Here is an 8,506-nt window from a genome sequence, read left to right on the forward strand (position 1 = left end):
ACTTTAATTGATTTTTTGTATTTGTGATCATCCCTCGGAGAAGTTTTGCTATACAATCGGTCGGGTACAAACTGTGCTTGGTATTGATTTAAGATATTCTCTTGTGATGAACCAAGTTTTCTCCATATCATCAATGTATGGCATTGACTCTCAATATATATTTTTTTATTTCCATCTCGGTGTTCCTATTGACAACGCATCGACAACAGGACAAAGAAGAGGAGGGGGGGGAGAATTCTTTCATTATTCACGTCTGTAGAATCTGAGAAATCGGTATAAATTATTATCCACATCTGAATGTGTTGGTTTAGCTGGTGAGCAACAGCGATGTACCTGAGTTAGGAGCAGGAATATATTCTACCAGATCAAAATTTACGTTCTATCAGAATATATTTTATGATATTAAATATAAAATTAAAACATTTATTTCGATGATAACAGTTTTATTTTCGTGTTAGCCTGGAAATTTTTTTATTTTCACCAGTCAAAAAAAAAAAAAATTAGCTTGATGGCGTCTTAGCCTCTCAACCTAATTTGTATTCTTTCAGTACCCAGTAACGCTAAGCCTAAAGGTATAAAAATAAAAATTTTAAAAAAATTATCGATTAAAATTACATCACCCATTTATCCCCAATAATTATAATTAATTGTTCTAAAAACAAACATTACAGTGTTCGTAAATGATAAAATTAATCCCTGGAAGATAGCTCGCCTTAATATCTTAATCCCAAATGGAAGTGAGATTTTTTTTCGTTGTCTTTGGTCTACATCAGCCCATTCAAAAGACGTTGTTTACAATCTTAAGACACCGATTACTCTCAACATCAGTCAAAGAATACGCACTTAAATCTATTTGACGAATGACTCGGTTCCATCTTCGATGGGATGCCCTTCATACAATGAACACAGAAGAGATTAAGTTTAATCCGACTGTGAACAAATGCGATGTCACGTGCTCGCTAAACTACTCGAGTGCGCCATCTATTATCGCGTGTACGCAAAAATCCTTCAGCGTTAATTTCTCTCACACCCTCTAATGAAAGCCCCTCGGAGTATTCATTACCCACTTTAGCATTCCCACTGCATCTTGGAAGAGTGATAGCTGCTTGGTGATGGATTATGAGCTCATTAGCCTCTCTTTGCTTTTTCTTCTTATTCGTTCGCACTTGTCTTCTTTCTCTCTCTCTTTTCTTCCTGTGCAGACACCAAACTAATTACAGACTTCGTGATAAAACTTAATTCCTTCCTCGTTCATTTGTAGTCGCTTGGTCTTCTCCCAGTGCCACGATGTTAAGTCTTGCTCGTGTTCTAATCCCCGTATGGCCCATAATCGTTTTCCTACAGGTGTCTTAATATTAATTTCCTGTTTCCAATTCTCTGGCTATTGGACGTGCAACAGGAGGAATACGTGAAACTGTTTGGGCGCTTTTCAGGCACGCTTAAGCAAACTTTCATTCTTGTCCTCTCTTCGTTCTTTCTTTTCTCTTTCCAGTTTTCAAAACATCTCACTCTTGTGTCTCTTAAATTGTCTTTCTTTCTTTATAGATGTTTCTTAATGCCAAAAATATTTCGGTAATCGGCAATTTTTATTCCATCGCATACTTCAAATTGACAACCGTTAGTCAGAGGATATCGCTGATATGTTCGCAAACCGATCCGATCCGTTGTTGAGTACAGTACTCAACTCTTGTCTGATGAACATCACGCACTCTTACAGATCATCGACATCTTATAACGCAAAGCAGGTGGATATTACTCTGTTCGCGTTCCCATTTTCCCCTGCGATATAAAACCCCCTTATTCAACTGATCTCCATCAAAATCTCTTGTCGAAATACTCACGTGAAAGCATTTATCTTTCTGCAAAACCGGAGCAAAAGGGAACGTTTTATCCGCGTCCTTTTTTAGATGAAAGTTTAAAGCCGACCACTTGTGTGGGCTGATATATAAAAATAGATCTTGCTTTACGTTTAGTGAAAACAAAAGATCTGTAGCTGATCGCGGGCATATCCTCTAGCAGCTCAGAGAAGATCTGCGTCAAACGTCCGGATAATTTACTGTCATCGATCAACGAAACCCATTTTAGTGTACAGCAGTCAATATTTTTCCCATAAAAAGTGTTATATTCTACCAGAGGTTACATCCATCACAATGACACAAACTCATATTTCACCAACCGTATCAATAAGATAACATCTATTCTTTTATCCTCATTTCTTTCCTGCCGGCACATATGACAACGTGTATATAGGATTAAAATAATTAATTCAATAAATTGTATGTAACATTCTAGAGAAGAATTATTTCGCCACTAGATGGCACTGATTTTTTGATATAAATCATGTCATTCAGTTCATTTCCAAACAGATAACTGACATTCAGATGAAGTCTGATAGATTTTTTTCGTTCTTTTTAATGGATTATATTACTTCGTCTTCTGAAATTGTAATTCTTATGTATATTAGAATAAATTCAGAGATAAACATGCGACCAAAGGATGGATTTTGTTTTTTTACCTCAAAGCATGACATCACAGCCTACATTCCATTTGCAATATTCATGCTAATGTGTTGATAAGAAGGCTATTCCTCTGACATTTTAGAAACATACAGATTCTTCGCGAGCTCCCATGATCCTCATCTAACTCTTTGCCAAACTGTCCATGCCAATAACATCATAACACACCGGCTTTTGCATTTTAAAACAACTTTTCAAAGCTATAAAAGATCTTCCGCTTCTTCCAAATGCTGTTCGCAAGAGAGTGATGATCTCAAAATAAGCAATACCTAGGGGAGACGATAATCTATTGCATCGTTAATGTATGTTTTCTTCATGCATTCAAATCGAAATTCTTGGCCTTAATAACTACTATTTCCTTGGAAAAACAAAAGAAAAGTTCAACAAGTTATTAGAATATTCGAATAAATGTATGCAGTGTATTGTTGTCTCTCTATTGTTGCAAAACATTATGCAATCAGGAGCGAATATGTAATGTTATGAAAGTAAATACCAAACAATGAGGAAATAATTTATAGCAACATTGTGTTATGTATTAGCGGGCATCCATTATTCTTACCGTTCCAGAAATAATAACATCATACTGCATTTATACTGCATATAATAACAGCATTTATTTATATAAAAGAAAATAAATAAATGCTCAAATAACAAAGGCCTACTAAAATCAGAAATACGTACTAGGTCATGGATTTTTTAAACAAAATTTGGAAATCCTATTAAGAACCTTAGTTCAGCAACTAATACTCTGTCTACTGATATTAATAGGAGCATATGACTCAAGAAAAGATTAAAAGCTAACAGAGTATAAAATACTTCGATGTTTGGGAATTATGCATTTGGGTATGCTCTTTCTCCATGTCTTTGGAGATTCGTTTCCTCCTGAAACATTGAAAGGCTTATCCTAACAATGAATACACTGGAGATAATCAATTTCATAAGATATAAAATGTACATAAACAAGAATATCAGTTTACATTTCGTTAACGAAGTAAAATTCGTTCTCTTTATAAGTCCATAATATTACTCTGTTTATATCCACAAGAGAGTTGACGGAAGCGACCCCATCATCCTTTTAACTGGGAGAAAGATTATGAAGAAAGAACATCTGCTCATTTATTTCTTTGTTGGAATTAATAACTTAGATAAGACCATATCAACTGTATGTAATCACTGGCCACTATAAGTATTTTACGGGAGGGAAAAAAAGCTATTTGTCAAAAAAAAAAAAAAACCTCCGTCTGAGACTTGATGTCAGATTCTGTTGAAACTTTCGTTTAAAATATTCCAAAATAGAGGTTTCAGTTTTCCTTATTGTAATTATATATATGTTCAAAGCGTAAACTTCATATTAATGTAGCTTCTGTGACCTACCAGACGACCTCCCGCCACACAAGTTATTTCATTTTAATTAAATAAAGAATCAACTATGCAATTACCTGTTCGTCACCGCCAAGATAATTATATACGTGTGTGTGTGTTCTTTTATTCCATATGTTATTCTACAGCTCAGTGAAAATAATTATCCAACCCTGTTGAGACATTCCAGATGCACAAGATTAAGATCACGATGTCAGTTACGGAGACCTTTAATCAAGAAATAAGAGTAACAAATCACTAATGTCGTGTCGCAAGTTTGGTGCTAACTAAAATCGCACGATACAAATCCGTTACTGAATTTTATTCATCTTTCCTAAGCGAAGGGAAAGTTAGTTTTTCTATAGAATGACAATTCTTGTTAGATCGGAAGATTCAAATGTGCATACAATATACAGCAAACTTCTACAATTACTTCATTGGTTGGAAGCATCCATTACGTGCAAGTTAACAATCAAACTCGACAGACTACACAACAATTAACTTGACAACAATGTATGGCATGAGAACTCTGATGTCACGAGCATCCATTAACACAAGCGTGAAGATGGCATACGCATGACTGCAGTAATGAGCAAAGAGTTTAGCCAAGTGGAATACTAAACGAATTGTGACGTCACTTCCGATTTTGGCGTGTTAACGGAAGTAACGTGTTTTCATATATGAATTTTAAAATAAATTAACAATTTTATCTAGGAAATAAACGTTGCGAAAAACCTGGAAATTCAGGCTATGTTTGTTGTTGGAGCGACGTTTACTGTAACGTTATTGATTTAAAATTAATTGAGATAATTTAAAAAATATATTTTCACGAATAATTAAATGCAATGCTGTAATTAAAGGTTCGGTGCTTGGAATTAATGAGATGAACTTTGTTTAAATCAATACAAACTCATTAAAAAAACGCAAGTAGGAACGGTAGAACGAAAGCAACTTAGAGCAGTTCTGTATTTCGGTGTATTAAATTATCTCTAAATACCTCGGAAAGATCTATCTGGGAAGCGCCTAGAAAAGTGAATTACTTTTCTATGGATTATTCTTTAATTGGTGAAGACGAATTCTCTCAAACGAAAGAGAGAGACGGAACCTCGAAGACTGTGTTATCCTTTTACGATAATGAAAAACGAAATTTAGGATTTTTCTTTGCAAACGCATCGCATATCTTTCTACCGTAAGGACTTATAATCAATTCGAAGTAATAATATAGAAGGATTGGTGTGTCCGTATACTCGTACGAGTGTGGTATTAAAGAAAAAAAATATTTTTAATTTACTGGAATCAGTATTTGGATGTTATTAAATAAGATTTGGTTTTTAATGAAAACAGAATATTGTCGGACATTTTTCTTGTAAAATTGAATTTCTCAAACGTAATAGTCGCCTAGAAAGAAATTGCTTTGCCTCACCTTTCTACCTTTAAATTTGATTCAAAGTAATTTTCTTAACCTCGATGACAAAATGACAACATAGAATAAGAAACTAGCATATCTATTTCTGTTCAATTTTAGTTTATTTTAGTTTACGAATTTTGAAAAAAAAAGATCTTTGCGAGACTTAATTATAATAATTCACATTGAAGTTTCAGAAATGGGTTTTGTTGAACTAACGATCATGTTTCTCATGTAAATAATCATGGTTTATTATCAAAATCACTTGATTATGTAGTTTCCTAATAATGATAGTAATGAATTATTTGCTTATCTCACTTTTCTTAGAATGAGAGCTCGTTGTGCTGGATGTCACGCCAACACGTTGTCAATAAATGGCATCCTCGAAGATTTAGATATCACCTAAAAGATATCCTCAAATATCTTAACTGCTCTTCGGAGAAACAGTAACATTCTTATTGCCGCCAGTAATACAACACTTCAACAGAAATATATACGTGCAAAGAACATGAAAATAGAGATATGCAACTAATGCTCTGGAAATATCAGCATATAAAAAGATATTAGTAAGTACCGCCTGCATTTAGTTATAACCGAAACAGTACGTGGAAGAAAACTTAACAACTTAGGTGACAGTAGCAAGGGATCATGCTCAACGACTATTGCAATATATAGGCTAAATTGAAGGAACTGAACTCTGAAATGGTATACTACTACAGGTCAGCGGTGATCCGACGCATCGTTGAATATATATATATATATATATATATGTTAAAGATGCCAAGCTAGCCTGGCTCCCACTGATGAGACCTCAGTAAAGGTCGAAACCGGTCTGGGTAGTGGCCTCTTGCCTTTAATGCATAGCATTATACTTCTCCTCAAGGAGATGGGCTTTGCATTAAGGGTAAATATTAAGAATAGTGATCAAAGCTTATTCCACCTTTACCACGAGTTGCCTAGATTTGCACTACTTTGCGAGTCACTTAGTCTTGCACTACGTGCAGGCGCAAAACTTGACTTATTTGTCTGTTTGCTTGCTTGGGAAATGGAGTAAAACCAGATTTAAAATTGCTTGGCATCTTTAACATATATTATACCCAAGATAAAAAACTTTCTACACACACACACACACACATGTGTGTGTGGAGAAAGTTATATATATATATATACACACTGACTGAGATCCGAGAATTAGAACAAACAATTAAATTTATTAAATACGCAACATGTTTCATCCGAGTGGCTGACTTCTTCAGGCGTGAGAGAACATAGAAAGCAAATGAAAGCAAATAAAAACACTATAATGAAGCACTGAGTCACTATAAAACTATAAATTATAAAACTATAAATTCGACTATAAAACACAATTAACTTTGAACTGGAGCTACAGTCCGTGTTAAAGTTCTATTGTTAGACACCTGTACTCGGGTGACTTCACGAGTGCCCCAATATTTGACCTGAATGAGTTCGGTAAAGTGTAGCTGAGGTTACTGTTTATATGAAGAAGGTCCGTCACAATTTCTCTAGACTCGACTATGCGGCGTTCTACCTCGTCGTGGTATATATATATGAAGGTGTGAAGTTGTTGTCCAGTTTATCTCATGTTTGGCGGCCTTCATATATATATATATATATATATATATATATATATATGTATGTATGTTCCACAGTACTGCAGTAGCAGGGATGAATGAGGAGGAGAAGAAACTTGTTCTGTGGATTTCGAAGTGTACTGTAAAAGGATGTTAGGCGGCAGCTGTACGTGTTCCAATGGGCTTGGTGCAGGGTGGGGGAATTATTGATGCCGTTTCAGATGAACCTTTCCCGTGGAAAGTATTTATAGAATATACAGATTTCAGAGACCAAGCGTCTATGTGAAAGTGGGGGGGGGAGCGAGTTGGTGAGGGATGGGTCATTTATTAGTCTAATTGCTCTCCTCTGTATTGAGTCAAGCATTTTGAGGGAGCTTTTTTGGAGCCCAACTACTAATGTGAGAGCAGTATTCGAGAGCTGGGCGGATTTGTGACTTGCATAGTGTTAACAGCTGTTTAGAGGTGATGTAGCATCTTGAGCGAAAGAGAAAACCAAGTTTTTTTGGAAGCTGAGGATACAATGGTTGTGATGTGTTTATGCCAGGAGAGGCTTGATGTCAAAGTAATTCCGATAAGAGAAATTTCGTCTTGTCTGTGAATTTGAGTGTTATCGAAAACAATGGTGGGGAAAATGTTTTTTTTTTTTTGAGAAATAAGACAGAACTGGGTTTTACTAGCGTTGAAGTTGACAAGGTGTGTCTGAGCCCCCATCGAAGGATGGCTTGGAGGTCGGAATTAAGGGCAGTGGTGGTTGATGTTCTGTGGGTTGTATAGGGTAGGGTTTGTCAAATGAAAGGGAGGAATGAGTGTGCTGTCATCTGCAAAACTGTATATTGGGTTAGAGGTCAACTGAAGTAGGTCATTGATATATAGAAGGAAGAGGTGAGAGGGACCCGGCATTAGTTGGATGGTGAGAGGATAGGGAGCCGTCTACCATCACACATAGTGTGCGTCCAGACAAGAAGCTAGCAATCTATTTGCAGAAGTCCTGAGGCAGTCCAAATGATGGGAGTTTGCTTAGTAAGCCTTTTGTGCCAGACTCGGTCAAAGGCTTTGGAGATATCAAGTGCAACTACATGGGATTCGCCGAATTTCTCCATAGCGCTTGTCCAGTGGTGGGTGATGTATGAGAGTAGATCTCCTGTTGAACGGCTTTGGCGGAATCCGTACTGGTGGTCGCTTAATAGCCGGGTACCTTCAAGGTAGAGTAGGATTTGAGAGTTCATGATTTTCTCCATTACTTTAGATAGGACTGAAGTGAGTGATATAGGGCGGTAATTAGATGGCAGTGATTTGTCACCCTTTTCAGGAATGGGTTGAATATAGGCCAGTTTCCAGGTTTTGGGATATATTCCAGTGGAGTAAGAGAGTGTGTACAGGTTACATAGGATAGGAGTTAGTTCAGATGCACAGACCTGCAGAATAATTGGAGGAATTCCGTCTGGGCCAGGAGACATTTTGTGTCTACTTTAGACAGCAGGGGATATAGAGGGGCATTGTATGTTGGGCAGTTTATTACTAGGGAGATAATGACGCAAGGTGGTTTACCCGTTGCCTTCCTTGCCGTTCCTATATATATATATATATATATATATATATATATATATATATATATATATATATATATATATATA

The sequence above is a fragment of the Typopeltis vanoorti genome, chromosome 18 (assembly GCF_054136105.1).
Source record: "Typopeltis vanoorti isolate ZY-2024b chromosome 18, IOZ_Tvanoo_1.0, whole genome shotgun sequence".
Taxonomy (NCBI): Eukaryota; Metazoa; Arthropoda; class Arachnida; order Uropygi; family Thelyphonidae; genus Typopeltis; species Typopeltis vanoorti.